General features: G+C 44.2%; 1 long non-coding RNA gene across 1 annotated transcript; it reads left to right on the forward strand.

The window, feature by feature from the left end:
• Nucleotides 1-6340: 6340 nt before the first annotated feature.
• Nucleotides 6341-16700, forward strand: LOC147708348 (uncharacterized). Its single transcript, XR_015296499.1, has 4 exons — nucleotides 6341-8376; nucleotides 8443-8906; nucleotides 12924-13419; nucleotides 15337-16700. It is a non-coding gene; the product is annotated as an uncharacterized LOC147708348 (long non-coding RNA).
• Nucleotides 16701-17379: the final 679 nt, after the last annotated feature.

Consider the following 17379-nt stretch of genomic DNA (forward strand, 5'->3'; position numbering starts at 1 on the left):
GCCATGAACCCAAGGAAGTATTGACAAGAAATGTGGGGCAGAGCAGAAGATGACTGACTGAAGTGGATTTTAAGTACATTGAACCAAAATGTATTTGTGAAATTATATTAGTGCGTTATTTTTTGATTAGTTGCACATGTGGAGGAAAAATGCAGTCACTCGTAGTAGGCAGAGCAAGCGGATCAAATGTCCCGTTGGGACCCGTTGTCCCATGCTTTCGTGCGTGGAAACAAAGTGTGAATGACTGTACAACAAACTAACTGATGACGAGAATTAACTGAAAGCCCCTGCATGTATGTTTATATGTATGTATTTTTAAGGAGTTTTCTGAACCACCAAACTTAAACAAGCATTTGCAATGAAATAGGTCTCGCATTTGTTAAGTTATGGCTGTTGGTGTTGAAAATGACAATGTTTTTTTACTTTAGCTTTTTTATACCTTTGGCAATAGTGCTATGTAAGTATAAGAACTCCCCTGCAAATCGAAAAACATAGGTAAAAAACATTTTCAACAGCAACCGCTCTAACTTTAACAAATGCGAGACCTATTGCATTTAGCATGTATAACTTTCACTTTTTAATCTGTTTGGAAACATTTTCCAGGAGGGAACCCTATTAACGTACACTCCCTTGAAATGTATATATCTCGAAACATAGTTTCTCCTACTCTTTATAGGATTACACATAAAGTCATTCCAAGGGTGACAATTTCCTGTCTACATGTTTGTGAAAATCACACATTTCAGAGGATTTAATCAAGTACTAAACGCAATGTGCACTCTGAAATATCAGCAAATCCAGATTTTGCGAAACAGGATTCTGAAATTCTGAATACAAATTCAAATATTAGTGGACTGTAGTTGACACACAGCTGCACAGAATGTTTGGTAACTTGGGCAGTAAGGGTCTGGCACCTTTAAAGATAATCTTAGCTTTGTCTGGACATGAGCTTGCCTCTTCCACGTATTGCCTCTCCCACAATAAAATCCTAGCTACAAATACAAAGAGACACAACTTTAACGACACACAGGCTTCATCTTGACTGGTTCTGCTATGGTATTCCCATTGTATCTATGTTTTAGTAATTCCCGCTTTTTCCCACTCTCATATACTGACGGTTTCTAAATCTAATGTATAGTAAAATGAAGTTAATTCACATTCCCCCCACCCAGAGAGACCTGAAGTGAGGATCTCTACAAGCATGAATTCAATTCAACAAGTATTGAATCATTTACATGACAATGACCTCAAGGAAGTAGTTCTACGCCACAGACTATCTGACCACCACGCAGCACTCAGAGCCAGCCTGTGCCCAGACTCAAAAATTCCACATTCCTTTGCAACAATGTGGAGAAATTGTTGACTTATTTCCACCTAGAGGCATGAAGGTAAGCATCACATAAAAAGCCCTAGTAGAACAAAGTAATGGAAAATGCTGCCCCATAGAAGTGACTACATGGTGGGAAAAAACTTTTTTAAAACCTTCCACCCTGTAATCAATACAAGAAGGCCGAATTTACAATATTTTCGGACTAATATGGCTTTTTGTGTGACATATTAGTGGGATTAGGGTGCCTTGGATTAAGTCCCTCGTACTCCCTTTTTAGGTCCTATTGTCACCGAGATGCCTCTCAAGGGAGACAGACCGGGGCACGCGCGGCTATTCTGGTCTTGTGGATGCGCACGTCCACACTCACGGAAGCACACACACGCGCGCGCACACACACACACACACACACACAGAACCCAACCCACACACACAGAACGCAACACACACACACAGAGCCCAACACACACACACACAGAGCCCAACACACACACACACAGAGCCCAACACACACACACAGAGCCCAACACACACACATAGAGCCCAACACACACACACAGAGTCCAACACACACACACAGAGCCCAACACACACACACACAGACACACACACAGACATCCCTCAGTCTAGGTCAGCCACACGCCCATCTCTGCCCAGTAGCGCCCCAGGCAACAGAGGCAAGAAAAGTGATTACAACCAGGGAACAGATGCCAGAAAAAATGCTCACAAGCAGGGAACAGAGGCAAGAAAAAACAACGATCACAAGCAGGGAACAGAGGCAAGAAAAAACAACGATCACAAGCAGGGAACAGAGGCAAGAAAAAAACAGCGATCACAAGCAGGGAACAGAGGCAAGAACGAGCACAGCGTTTGGCCATAGGAATAGGAAAGGACGTAAAAACAGATTGGTGTTAAGGATCTGGGTTCTGAACATAACATGATCCCACAGGCCTGACTCTCCAGTACCGTGGCAATAGTTATCAAATAGTTATGCGCTACCACTACTAACGATACACAGGCAATCGTTAAGAAACACTACAATTATAAAGAGTCAGTCTGTAAATAAGTTAGTAAAAGTTAGCACACCAGGAAGATATAGCTTTGCGCCAACTTTGTGGGTCAGCGCAAGGCTAGTTAATAAACTAACGCCTCTCGATTCTAGTGTGACAAGCAGGCTGATTATTTGCAACAATGTGTCCACAGATAATCACAAATAACGGGGCGGATTGAAATAGCCCTCTCCATCTACACGCTGCAAAAAACACCCACATCAGGCGCTGTGTCAAAGTATGATGAATCCGTGTAACAAAAGCGGAGAGTGGGTGAATGGATATACAAGGCGCAATTGTAACTACAGTCACACAAAAAAACGTTTCTTGGTATCACCCTGACATAATTCCTACGGTGCACAGAGATTGTATACGCTTCTCGTTTTTTGGTTCCTTGAGATTTCACTGCCACACCAAGAACCTATGCTGGGTGGACGATTGATCCATTGCACTCGTGAGTGGCCGAGACCATTACCAGGGACCACAGTAAGCAAAAGGGAACGCCCATTGCAATCAAAAAATGTGCACGTCGCCTCGCAGACCACTGGAACCCCCTGTCTTTGCAAACTGCTGACAGCAACACCAAGGGTGAGACTAGAAAATAAACACATCTGGGTAACAAGCGGGACTCCGTCTGTGCCAACTGCCCTACCCCAAAGCAGCACAACTTGCAGTTAAACTAAATGGGTAACAAAGACAGTAAATCACACACAATGACCTAGGTCGCGCTGCAGCTTCCATTTGTGAGTGACTATACGGAATTTCGGGTGCGCCGCTCTCACCTGATAGGTAAAAGGCCGCTACATCAGCGGGCTCCTTTGCTGTCTCTTCAAGGGGCTCCCCCGCACTGCTAGCGACACTCATTGTGGCGACTGAAGCCCAGCTTTACTCCGAGATTCACTCACCAGGATTTCTGGTCAAAAACGCGGAGAACAGAGAGGTGAAAGTTATGGCACTATACCAGAATCCATGAGCTTCCCCCCTTGCTGAAGTGCATCTTAGGAGCGCCCGAGTGTCTTTCCCGCATGCGCACTGCATTGTACTGCCTGGCTCGGTGTCCTCTGCCCTTGAGAGGCGCTTGGAAGGAGCTGTACTTGCCTCCTTAAATCCCACGGCAATTTCCCCTGTGCTCGAGAGCTGGAAGGCTCCAGTGAGCCTTGTCTCTGCATTTAACACACTGCTGTGACATTGTCCGCTCCGATCAGAGTCATTCTGTCAGTAAACACTTCACACAGGCTGAGTAACGAGTAAGAGAGTTTGCACTTACGGTGAGTGACGTGAAGGTCATGCACAGCCCGCCGAAGCCATTGAGGGTCAGGGAGACGAAGATGCGGACGGAGAGAGCTGGAAAGAGCAGACACTGTTTCATTATTAATGCAGAACCGGTGGGGGGAGAGGAGGCAACGTCATTTTTGGAAGCTAAGCTTCGTCCTTTGCAGACTGGGGGGCGTGTTTTTCGAGGAGAGAAAGAAACGAAAAAAACACGCCCCTCAATCCGAAACGGACGGGGCTTAGCTACCAAAAATGACGTCACAGAACCCTTGACTCCAATGGCTGGCCGCCGTTTAGGCAGCCAGCCAATGGATAAGAGGGGTGGGTTCAAGCATCCCTACTCTAAGACATGAGATCTTGCAAGCGAGACTGCGCAAGCGCAGCCTATGCTAGGCCGAGACCTAAAAAAGGACAAAACGGTTACGCTTCAACCCTAACCTTATCCACAATATATCATCACACCTGGAGTCTAATGTTTTGAAGAAGGAAGATGGACAGAATTCAATCTAGCAGGTCCTTGTTCCTCTCTTCTGAACTCAAGTGCAACAATTAAATCTACCCAAGATGCAGTGATATTAGATATAAATGTTCCCCCTACTGCTCAGAGCATCCTGAACCCTAATACTTCTGTATTTGCTTTTTGGATTGGTAATAATGTCATTTATAATCCTTATGAAAATATTTCTGAGGTAACCAGCCTAGTCAATAATTCACATCTTGCCCCTAATATCCTGGATTTTTCGTTTATTTTTTAACACAATTCATATATGAATAGGACCTTTTTGTTGGGTTGCTTTGCTGAAATTCCAGGCCTTCAAATGAACGAAAGCAATGACATCGCTCTGGTTGAGGTTCAAAAATATAATAACCTTAGGGGTGCAAGAGTTACATTTCCATCCAAAGCTATCTCCCACTTGATAATGGCACACAGTGATAAATTACCTTGTTTTGGCATTGATGTTCTAAAACCAGAAGAGGAGCTAACATTAAAAAAAAGTGGTCCAAAATAACTGTCTAACATCGTTCTAGAAACCACCACAAGGGGAAAACCTTTCTCGGAGAGAGAGAGCATATTGCAGGTCTCCCTTGGTAAAGAGGGTAGGACGGTTTCGCTTCTCACAGAGAAAAATACTCAGCATGGGCTTTCTGCAGAGGAGGAAGATAAGAAATGGAGTTGGGTAGCAGGTGCTCTTAATACAAATAGACCCTTAGGCCTAAAATGTGGGAACTCTTTCTAGCAAGGATATTAATATTATATCTTGGAATGCAGCAGGCTTAAGCACTAATAAAAATAAACTCTTATTCTTGAAAGAGCAGAATGCTGATATAATATGTCTACAAGAGACTTGGATCACAAAGAACTGGTCCACTGAAGATTATATAGTGCTGAGCCAGCCTGCGCTTCCTGTGAATAGAGGTCATACTAAAGGAGGTATTATGTTAAGTACAAGCCTTAGTTGGTCGTATAAAGAATTTTTTCATGCCTCTAACCTACTTCAGGCGATTCAGCTAGATCACAAGAATGGCCAGGAAAATGCGGTTTCCACGCTAATCGTAAATGCATATTTACCTCCCCACACTTCTTACTCTTATCATCTATTAAACTTCTACCTTGGAAAGTGAAGACTGCAGGTGCCTTTTATTAGTTGGAGATTTTAACTTGAAAGTTTCATCTCATAGTATAAGGGTATTCTCTAATACCAAAAAAAACAAAGCCCCAAATATCCCCAATTTCCGAATAAAAGCAGGACAGAGAAAAAGAGGAGTCTTATTACTCGAAGGTTTGAGAAGTTTAGATCTCATAATTGCTATTGGGAGGTTAGAAAAGGATATTCCAGCAAATTATACTCATAAGGCGCCAACAGGGAGATCTATTATAGATTATTTAATTGTTTCTGCAGATTTCTTTTGTAAACTCATTAACATGGAAGTTCTGGGAAATGTTTTTAGTGACCATATGTTGATTTGCCCCAAATTTGAATTATTTTGTTCTAAGGTAGGCCCCTGGAACTTCAAAGGCAGCACAGTGGGGGTCAATGCAACAAATGGTAGAATTCACTGGAATACTCAAGCGACCGCTAAATTAAAAGCGTACTTAACGGCTCTGATAAGAGATCAGCAGCACTTAATAACGGTTGAGTGCGATCCTGCCCAATTAGATTTACTTGAAGCCTTTTCCCATAATATAGGTTCCCTGGCTTAATCCTGTAAATTATCGCATGCTCCAGTTAACCCCTTCGGGGCTGATGACGAGCTGGGCTCGTCATGGAGTAGGGCGCTCGCACGCTGATGACGAGCCCAACTCGTCATGAGCCCCACCCTCGGGGGAAGCGCCAGCGCTCCCCCCGAATCTGCCCGATTTTGTTCGTTTCTGCGGGGATGGCAGGGGAAGACCTTCCCCTGCCTCCCCCCGCCCTCCCCGCCCGCGTCATCAATGACGTCAGCGCGCGAGGCGCGCTGACGTCACCGGAGGTTCCTTTTGTTTACCGACGCGCAGGGAAGCCATTTGCTTCCTGCGCGTCGTTTGATAAACAGGTTCGTTTTGCGGCTGGGGCGGGGGGGGATTGTGCTGAAACTTGCATCGAGGGAAAGGAAAGGCTTTTCCTTTCCCTCGATGCCACTTTAGAGCATTCCTGCTGCACGATCGTGCGATCGTGCAGCTGGAATGCTAGGTATTTCATTTTTTTTTTTGTGTTCAATTTCGTTGTTCGGGGAGCGGCCCCTTGGGGAAGGGTCGCTCCCCTTTTTGGGGGAACATTATTTTTAAAGTCTTTACGATCATTTAATGTTTGGAAATGGCCGTTTTTTGTTGGAAAAATGCTGATGGGGGTCATTTTTAAATCACAATTACAGTGCTCATTTTAATGAAGGATGCAAGTGCCTCTGTCCTTCATTAGTTATACTTATGTGTTTATCTGAAGTGGCTAAATAACACACCTGTCCTGCCTAGGCAAAGCTCACTAGTGTTTTTGGGCTGATGACTGTTTATTTGTATTTGTGCTGCAATTTGAACACATGCTTTGTCTCCAGTGACCATGTGTGTGTTACTATGCCATCGCTGCGATGTGCGAAGGGGTCCCTTGAGTGAGCTGTCCATCATAGTGGGAAATTCACAAATGTTTTTGGGCTGATGATTGTTTTCCTGAGTTTGTGCTGCAACTCGAGCACCATTTTTGTCTCCAGTGACCATGTGTGCGTTACTATGCAATCGCACAGATGTGCGCAGGGGTCCCTTGTGTGATCTGTCCATCATAGTGGAAAGGTCACAAATGTTTTTGGGCTGATGAATGTGTTTCTGAATTTGTGCTGCAACTAGAGCGCCATCTTTGTCTCCAGTGTCCATGTGTGCGTTACAATGCAATCACACAGATGTGCGCAGGTTTCCCTTGTGTGAGCTGTCCATCATAGTGGGAAGGTCACAAATGTTTTTGGGCTGATGAATATTTTCCTGAATTTGTGCTGCAACTCGAGCGCCATCTTTGTCTCCAGTGTCCATGTGTGCGTTACTATGCAATCACACAGATGTGCGCAGGGATCCCTTGTGTGAGCTGTCCACCATAGTGGGAAGGTCACACATGTTTTTGGGCTGATGAATGTTTTCCTGAATTTGTGCTGCAACTCGAGCGCTTGCTTTGTCTCCAGTGACCGTGTGTGTTACTATGCCATCGCACCGATGTGTGCACAGGTTCCTTGAGTGAGCTGCCCTTCATAGTGGGTAAATTTAGGAAAGATGGTGCACTCCGCTAGTTGGTGGGCGGGGCCAAACGGGGGTCTTCTGTGCGTGTTCACATGCCTCTTATGTGTATGAATGGTCACAGACTGATGAGAGCAGCAGATGGGGTGAAAGAAGCTCCTGGTGATAGGAACTGTTTTTGGATTTAGCTTGTGAAAGTGAAGGATGCAAGTGCCTCTGTCCAGCATCACAGTTATCCACAGTAATTCTGTTACCCCCCTCCCCATGAGAATCCCTGATGACGTCAGCGCGCACAGCACGCGTCAACATCTTCAGGGATTCCCAGGCGGTCGGGAAGCCATTTGCTTCCTGCGCCTGGAGGTGTTAATTTATTTTTGAGAGTCTTGGGGGGTGTGGGGCCGCAAAGAGGCATCAGGGGAGAGGCAAGTGATTTTCCTCTCTCCTGATGTCTCTTTCCAGCCTCACAGTTGCGCACAGCATTGCGTTTGTGCGGTGGAAATGCCCCCACTAGCACCAGGGATTTTATTTTAGATTGTAGGAAGTGACCCCTTTTTGCAAGGGTTGCTTCCTGGTGGGTTGGATTTTTAACTTAGATTTTCTGCCCCCCCCCGGTGGGCAAATCAACCCGTACTTTTGTCCGTTTTGCCCTTTTTGATGGCCCATCTGTGTGGATGTGATTTTGTGGGTAAATGTGTGTGTTGTTTGTTCATTTGTTATGTTGTTTGTGAAATGTAGTATTAATTTTTTTATTTCCTCTTTGTTTTTGATCCAGGCTTTTGCTGTTTGTATTGGTGTAGGTTGTGGTTCAGTTACTGCTGGTTTTGCAGCTTGTGTAGTTGCATGTGCTTGGTAAGTAAATGTTTTTTGTACTACTTTCCCTAGATGAATGTGTTTTTATGAAAAGTCTAGTTATCGCTGTTTGTGTGGCTTTGTGGTTCTTGATTGTTAACTTTTTTTTTGTATTGCTGCTTGATGTGTACTTTGTCTAATCTATACTTTTTTTTCTTTCTAGTGGGATTTCCTTTCTTTTTGCTGTGTTTCAGCAGAGTAGGTGCTGGTGAGTGTTCTTATATTTGGTTAGATTTGAATTGTTTTTAAAGTGTATTGATCTTTGTGTGAAGACTCTACCTTGTTTACTTCGTACTTTGCACAGTGTAGCTTGTTGTTCACTTGTGTGTGTAGTCTTCTTGCATAGTAAGGATAATGGCTGCTCGCAGAATGACTGCTCAGCACGTTGTTAGTTTGCTTTTTGAGACTTCCTCTGAGCATGGCCCAGACACTGACTCCGATTCGGAGCATGAGGAATTTGCAGAAGATTCAGGCAGTGAGTTTTCTCTTCGCATGGTATCATCATCATCGGATGATGATTCTTCTAGTGCTGATGAAGTGCCTGTGGTAGAGAGGGACATTGATGTGCCGGTAGAGAGGCAAGAGCCATCTGAGCGGCAGCCTAGGTCCTCAAGGTTTCCCTGTTTTTCTCGTCGGGAAGAGGCAAGTGTGGTAAAGGGTGTGCCCAAAAGGCTTCACATTGCTGTGGTTCGCCAAGGGTTATCTGGTGCTGCTAGTCTTCCTGTTGTAGAGCAGTATGAGGCATCTGGTGCTGCTAGTCTTTCTGTTGTTGTTGAGCAGCAAGTGGCATCTGGGGAGGCGAGTTCTTCTGTTGATGTTGAGATGCAAGAGGCAGCTGGGGATGCAAGTGTTCCCGTTGATGTAGTGCAGCAAGAGGCATCTGGGCTGCAGGCTAGGGTGGCTTCTTCTTCCGATGTTAGTGATGATGTCTGGGTTGCCCCTGGCATGGTGCAGCCGGAATTGCCAGACTTCACTGGTGTTCCAGGGTGTAGAGTGAATACTGACAATTTTCTGCCAATTCAATTTTTTCAGTTGTTTTTTGACGATGAGTTTTTGCAAGTGATTGTGGAGCAAACTAATTTGTATGCAGAGCAGTATTTGAGGGACCACAGTGCCAGCCTTAAGCCCCATTCTAGAGCTACCCATTGGTCTCCCAGATATGTTGAAGAGATGAAGAAGTTTTTGGGATTAATTTTTTTGACGGGCTTGCTAAGGAAGCCATCAATGTCTTCTTATTGGTCCACTAGTCCCTTGATGGCAACATCTATATTTCCAGCAGTTATGACTCGTGATCGGTATATGCTTCTTCTTCGCATGTTGCATTTTGTTGATAATGATTTAGCGTTGCCACGCGATCACCCTGATTGTGACCGTCTTTTTAAGATTCGGCCTGTCCTTGATCACTTTGTTGATCGTTTTTCTGAGATCTTTGCTCCTGGAAAACAAATAGCTGTGGATGAGTCTTTGGTATTGTTCAAGGGCCGCTTGGTTTTTAGGCAGTATATTCCTAGTAAGAGGGCACGCTATGGAATCAAACTGTATATGCTTTGTGACAGTGAGACTGGATATGTTTATAATTTCAGGGTGTACACCGGTAAGGATTCCAGCATTAACACTTCTGCTTGTCCGTCCACTTTTGGAATGACTGAGAAAATTGTGTGGGAACTAGGTAGACGATTATTTAACAAAGGCCACCATTTATATGTAGATAACTTCTACACTAGTGTGCGTTTGTTCAAGGAATTGGCCAAAGTGGGCACTGTTGCTTGTGGCACGATGCGCAGTAACCGGAAAGGTTTCCCAATAGAACTTGTTTGCAAAAGGCTTGTGCGGGGACAGTCTACTGCATTGCGATGTGGGAATCTTCTAGCTGTGAAGTTTTCAGACAGGAGAGATGTGTACATGCTGACTACAATCCATGATGAAAGCACTGAAGCTCTGCCTGTTCGGGGTGAGCGTGCTGAAGTGCGTAAACCTGTGTGCATTTTACAGTACAATAAGTACATGGGTGGTGTTGACAGAGTAGATCAGAGGTTGGAACCTTATGCTGCTCTTCGAAAGTCTTACATTTGGTACAAGAAGTTGGCTATTCATCTTTTCCACTTGGCATCCTTTAATGCTTTCGTTGTGTTCCAGAAATCTTGTCCTGAGTTAAAGATGCCTTTTGTTAAGTTTCAGGAGACTATAATAGGCAGCCTTGTACTAATGGAACAGGCAAGTGTCCCAAGATTTGGAGTGGTGGAGGAAGTGGCTAGACTGAAAATCGCCACTTTCCAGAATACATTCCTCCCACAACTGCAAAAGACAATGCCACTAAAAGATGTAGAGTCTGTTGGCGAAGAGAAGTGCGGAGGGAGTCTCGTTTGTACTGCCCTGACTGTCCTTCAAAACCTAGATTGTGTGTGCCAGCTTGTTTTAAATCGTACCACACACAAAATAAGTTTTGGGAGTTTCATTGAGCTTGTAAGTGTACTGTCTGGTCTGTATTCTGTAATATTTTTTAGTCTGCTTCAAGGTGTGCATTAGTGCACAGCATTTAGTTTTTGAATTTGTGTTAGCAGATTTGTAAGTTTCTTCATTTGATTTGTGGTATATCTTAAAAAAAGTCTAAATTTCGATGGTGCTGTGTGCAGCATTGTGCTTGGATTGTCGGTGTGCGTGGACTGGCGTTTGGCTGGTGGTGTGCGTAGTCTGGTGCTTGGCTGGCATAGTGCATGGATTGGAGTTGTGCTGGGGGGGTGAGTGGATTCTTGCTTGGCTGGCGGAGTGCATGGTTAGGTGCTTGGCTGGTGGTGTGAGTGGATGGCGCTTGGCTGGTGGTGTGCGTGTTCTGGTGCTTGGCTGGCATAGTGCATGGATTGGAGTTGTGTTGGGGGGTGCGTTGATTTTTGCTTGGCTGGCGGAGTGCATGGTTAGGTGCTTGGCTGGTGGTGTGAGTGGATGGCGCTTGGCTGGTGGTGTGCGTGAACTGGTGCTTGGCTGGCATAGTGCATGGATTGGAGTTGTGCTTGGGGGGTGCGTGAATTTTTGCTTGGCTGGCGGAGTGCATGGTTAGGTGCTTGACTGGCGGTGTGAGTGGATGGTGTTTTGCTGGTTGTGTGCAAGGATTGGTGCTCGGCTGCCGGTGTGAATGGATGGTGCTTTGGTGTTTGTGTGCAAGGGTAGGTGCTTGGCTGGCGGTGTGTGTGGACAAGTGCTTGGTTGGTGGTGTTGGTGGACTTGCGCTTGGCTGGCGGTGTGTGAGTATTTACTTTCTGATGGTCACTACACACAGTGCTAGCTGAGTGCCACTCCACCCAGTCCATCAATTTGCGTATTTGCTGTGTCTGGAATGTGGGCGTGTGAATGTGATGGGCCCTTGAATGGCGCTGTCTGTTGGTGTGAGTGTTTTGATGTGAAGGGCCTGCGGCTGGCGGTGTGAATGTTTTGTTTGTGTCAGATGTATGAAAGGTGTGTGAATGGCCTGTAAAGAGGTTGGTGCCTTGTCGTGGCTTTACAGCTCACGAGCTGTGAGTCAATGGTTCAGTTTCTCGTTCTCTCAATTATTAGCAGTGCATTTCATTATTTGTGAATTTGCTTGCTAATAGAATTGTATATGCTGAACCTTCACTCACCCTCGTGCTAAATCCAACCAGTGTGTGTGTTTGAGGACTTGTTTGCTGTGTTTTTTTTTTTTTTAAATATTTTTCAGTAAGGGTGCTCTGTGTTTTTTTTTGGTAAATGTTGTGATGTGTTCCTTTTGTGCCTGGTGGTGTGATTGTTTTTCTTTGTTTCAGGTATGAAAGGAGTGTGAATGGCCTGTAAAGCGGTTGGTGCCTTGACGCTGGCTTTACAGCTCACGAGCTGCAAGTCATTGGTTCAGTTTCTTTGTCCATGTAATTGAAAGTGCATTTCATTTTTGGGAAATCTCTTGTTAATGTTCTTATATATACTGAACCATCACTTGCCCTCGTGCCAAATCCAACCAGTATGTGTGTATGTGTCTGGAATTGATGGGCTACTAGGGAAACCTATCAAAACCATACATTTTTGAATTGTAGACACCTAGGTGCTTTCAAGGAGCTATGGCTTGTGTGGATCCTCCAACGTTCCTTTACCCAGAATCCCCTGCAAACCTCAATATTAGTTAAAAAAATCAATTTTTTCATCAATGTTTGTGTTGGAAAGCGTGGCATCACTGGGCTTACCCAAAGTTCCTCCCTCCCAGCGTTCCCCCATGTCTCCCGGAAAAAATGGTACCTCACTTGCGTGGGTAGGCATAGTGGCTGCAACAGGAAACGGTTCAAATCGTACGGTGGTGCATTTACAATAGCCAATTGCAAAACAACCTTGATTTTGGGGGGGCGGGGCACCTGAGTTTTTGGCCCGGGGCTCGGTGGTATTCTTTGGAAAGTACCAAACCCAAACAGTTCTGAAAACTAGACACCTGGGGGAGTCCAGGGAGGTATGGCATGCGTAGGTCCCCCAATTTTTTCCTACCCAGAACTCCTTGCAAACCTTAAAATTAGGTAAAAATATCACTTTTCCAAACTTTTTTGCGTGGGATCTCCGTGTCGGCAAAAATGTCCTACCACCCAGCGTTCACCTTGTTCTCCCGAGTAAAAGGATACCTCACTTGTGTGGGTGCCCCAAAGCAGAACAGTCCGAAAATGACTTTTGAAAAAGTAGTATTTAAGTTTTACAAATTAAGCCCCACTGCCTTAGACACAGGCTTTGGGCCCACCCACACAAGTGAGGTATCATTTTACTCGGGAGAACAAGGGAAACGCTGGGTGGTAGGACATTTGTGCCGACACGGAGATCCCACGCAAAAATGTTTGGAAAACTGTTTTTTTAACCTAAATTTATGGTTTGCAGGGATTTCTGGGTAGGAAAACATTGGGGGACCCACGCATGCCATACCTCCCTGGACTCCCCCGGGTGTCTAGTTTTCAGAACTGTTTGGGTTTGGTACTTTCCAAAGATGCCCGCCGAGCCCGGGTCCAAAAACTCAGTCCCCCCCCCCCAAAAAAAAGGTAATGTTGCTATTGGTTATTGTAAATTCACCACCGTACGATTTGAACCGTTTCCTGTTGCAGCCACTATGCCTACCCACGCAAGTGAGGAACCATTTTTTCCGGGAGACATGGGGGAACGCTGGGTGGGTGGAAATTTGTTGATCCACGCAGATTCCAGAACTTTCCACCACAGAAATGTCAGGAAAATGTGTTTTTTTTTACAAAATCTTAGCTTTGCAAGGGATTCTGGGTAACAAAACCTGGGGGTAGGCAGAGGAGTCACCCCATCCTGAATTCCCCTGGGTGTCTACTTTTCAAAAATGTATAGGTTTGCTAGGTTTCCCTAGGTGCTGGCAGAGCCAGGGCGCAAAAACTAAAGGTAGTCTTTTTGTCCAAAAAGCTCAAAATTTCACAGGAAAATTGAGGTGCGACCATGTTGCGTTTTGCGCTGTTTCCTGTCGCACCCACTATGCCTACCCACGCAAGTGAGGTACCATTGTTTCCAGGAGACATGGGGGAACACTGGGTCGGTGGAAATTTGTTGATCCACGGAGATTCCAGAACTTTCCACCACAGAAATGTCAGGAAAATGTGTTTTTTTTGACAAAATCTTAGCTTTGCAAGGGATTCTGGGTAACAAAACCTGGGGGTAGGCAGAGGAGTCACCCCATCCTAAATTCCCCTGGGTGTCTACTTTTCAAAAATGTGTAGGTTTGCTAGGTTTCCCTAGGTGCTGGCAGAGCTAGGGGGCGCAAAAACTAAAGGTAGTCTTTTTGTCCAAAAAGCTCAAAATTTCACTGGAAAATTGAGGTGCGACCATGTTGCGTTTTGCGCTGTTTCATGTCGCAGCCACTATGCCTACCCACGCAAGTGAGGTACCATTTTTTCCGGGAGACATGGGGGAACGCTGGGTGGGTGGAAATTTGTTGATCCACGCAGATTCCAGAACTTTCCACCACAGAAATGTCAGGAAAATGTGGTTTGTTTGACAAAATCTTAGCTTTGCAAGGGATTCTGGGTAACAAAACCTGGGGGTAGGCAGAGGAGTCACCCCTTCCTGAATTCCCCTGGGTGTCTACTTTTCACAAATGTGTAGGGTTGCTAGGTTTCCCTAGGTGATGGCAGAGCTAGGGCGCAAAAACTAAAGGTAGTCTTTTTGTCCAAAAAGCTCAAAATTTCACTGGAAAATTGAGGTGCGACCATGTTGCGCTTTGCGCTGTTTCATGTCACAGCCACTATGCCTACCCACGCAAGTGAGGTACCATTTTTTCCGGGAGACATGGAGGAACGCTGTGTGGGTGGAAATTTGTTGATCCACACAGATTCCAGAACTTTCCACCACAGAAATGTCAGGAAAATGTGTTTTTTTTGTCAAAATCTTAGCTTTGCAAGGGATTCTGGGTAACAAAAACTGGGGGTAGACAGAGGAGTCACCCCTTCCTGAATTCCCCTGGGTGTCTACTTTTCAAAAATGTGTAGGTTTGCTAGGTTTCCCTAGGTGCTGGCAGAGCTAGGGCACCAAAACTAAAGGTAGTCTTTTTGTCCAAAAAGCTCAAAATTTCACTGGAAAATTGCGGTGCAACCATGTTGCGTTTTGCGCTGTTTCATGTCGCAGCCACTATGCCTACCCACGCAAGTGAGGTACCATTTTTTCCGTGAGACATGGGGAAGGCTGGGTGGGTGAAAATTTGTTGATCCACGCAAATTCCAGAACTTTCCACCACAGAAATGTCAGGAAAATGTGTTTTTTTGGTCAAAATCTTAGCTTTGCAAGGGATTCTGGGTAACAAAACCTGGGGGTAGGCAGAGGAGTCACCCCTTTCTGATTTCCCCTGGGTGTCTACTTTTCAAAAATGTGTAGGTTTGCTAGGTTTCCTTAGATGCTGGTAGAGCTAGGGCGCAAAAACTAAAGGTAGTCTCTTTGTCCAAAGAGCGCAAGATTTCACTGGGAAATTGAGGTGCGACCATGTTGCGTTTTGCGCTGATTCGTGTCACAGCCACTATGCCTACATACGCAAGTGAGGTACCATTTTTTGGGGGAGACCTTGGGAAACACTGGGTGGCTGGAAATTTGTTGATCAACGCAGATTCCAGAACTTTCCTCCACAGAAATGTGAGGAAAATGTGTTTCTTTTGTCAAATTCTTAGCTTTGCAAGGGATTCTGGGTAACAAAACCTGCGGGTAGGCAGTCGAGTCACCCCATCCTGAATTCTCCTGGGTGTCTACTTTTCTAAAATGTATAGGTTTGCAAGGTTTCCCTAGGTGCCGGCAGAGCTAGGTTGCCAAAACTACAGGTAGGCACTTTGCCAAAAAAGGGTCAATTTGTAACTGCAAAATTTAGGTGTGAGCACGTTGCATTTTGCGCCGTTTCCTGCCGCAGGCACAAGGCCAACCCACACAAGTGAGGTACCATTTTTATCGGGAGAATTGGGGTAATTCAGATTTGTAAATTAACTGTTATTACCCATTGAGCTTTCATGCATTTCTCCCTTTCAATGAAACACATTGTGTTTAAAAAAAAATATCTTTGAAAAATGACCAATAATTCTCATGCTAGTATGAGTATTCCCAATTTTGAAAATTAGCAATTATATACTGTTTCTGAACTCTATAATTTGTACCCAATTCAGAAATACATAGGTGTCTTTCATACAGATTTTTTCATGTATACATTTTCCAAAACAAAGTGCTCTATACCCGGTAAATGAAAAAATACCATTGCAAGTTGCTGCTCAGTTTTTGGATCTGGGTTCGTCGGGTTCTTGGTGACACTACAAGTCCTATATATCCCCACAACCAGGAAGGTCTAACGGATGTAACGGTATATTGATTTCCAAGAGCTCTCAAAATTAGAAAAAGTTATAGGTGAAAACGTTGAGACAAAAGGCTGTTTTTTTTTAACAAATTTTCAATTTTTTCGATATTTAACTGTTAGTTTCTATAAAGAAACCTTCATGGATTTAGACAAATGACCCCTTTCAGAATTCAAAATTTTGTGTACTTTTCGAAAATGTACAGCATTCCAGGATCCATTATTGCTTTCAAACTCTTTTCTACCATTAACTGGAAGGAGGTGGAAAGCTCTAAAAATAGCAAAAATAGGCTATGTCACAGAAAAATGCCAATACTGTGTGAAAAATGTCGGTTCTCTGACAAAAGACTGTCATTCCCTGAAAGCTATGAAAATGGAGATTTCAGCCCCACAAACCCTTTTTTGATAACTTTTTTAGGGAAAAACCCAGAGGCTTTCATTTGCAGCCCGTTTTTCCCATTTTTCTGAAAAAAACCAAAAAATCACTATATTTTGGTTACTTTCTGGGACCCCTCCAAGGGAATCCAGAAACCCTGGGCTCCTTTGGAATCCACATGATGTTGGAAGAAAAGGACGCAAATTTGGCGTGGATACCTAATGTGGTCAAAAAGTTACAGGGGCCTAAGCGCGCACTACCCCAAATTGCCAAAAAAGGGCTCAGCACAGGAGGGGAAAAGGCCTAGCAGCGAAGGGGTTAAACAAAGATCACATTTTAACCCATTGCTTACTATAAATTGGGAAATAAATAAATTAGTGAGGGTCCAGTTCCTGTATTTTTCATGCGAACAAAGTAATTTAATAAACCTACTAAAGAGGAAAAGACAGAGGAAAAAACGCTCCCTAAGACAAATAAAGGACGATGGTGTATGGATGAAGCTAAAAGAGGCGACCTCAAAAAATAATTCCAAAAGGTATTGGGAAATAATCGCTGACTGCTGTGGCACAGGAGTGAAATCTCTCCCTATTCCAATTAAAGAAGAGAAATGGAAATTTAATTTGTTAGAACTGTAGTCTGCGAATTTTTATTCCATCAGTTCAATCACTGCGGCACCCGATCTGATTAAAACCTCTGAATCCAATTATGTACATTCAATTAATGAAGTGGCTGGATCTATTAAAAAATGAGATCCTCAGGAGCAATGGGTCCTTTTTTTTTTTTTTTTTTTTTTTTTTTTTTTTATTTTGTAATTTTCTTTATTACAACAAATAATTATGAGCATTTCCGATACAACAAGTCTTGATTATCAAAATACAGTAGACTTATGGCCAAACACAAAGTACACCAAGATATCAATCTTCTAAAAGAAAAATAAAAGAAAACATAAACTGAGATCAATGCTGTTAGAAGCCCAAAACAAACATTTAACTTCAAAACTAA

The sequence above is a fragment of the Lissotriton vulgaris genome, chromosome 6, assembly GCF_964263255.1.
Source record: "Lissotriton vulgaris chromosome 6, aLisVul1.2, whole genome shotgun sequence".
Classification (NCBI taxonomy): Eukaryota; Metazoa; Chordata; class Amphibia; order Caudata; family Salamandridae; genus Lissotriton; species Lissotriton vulgaris.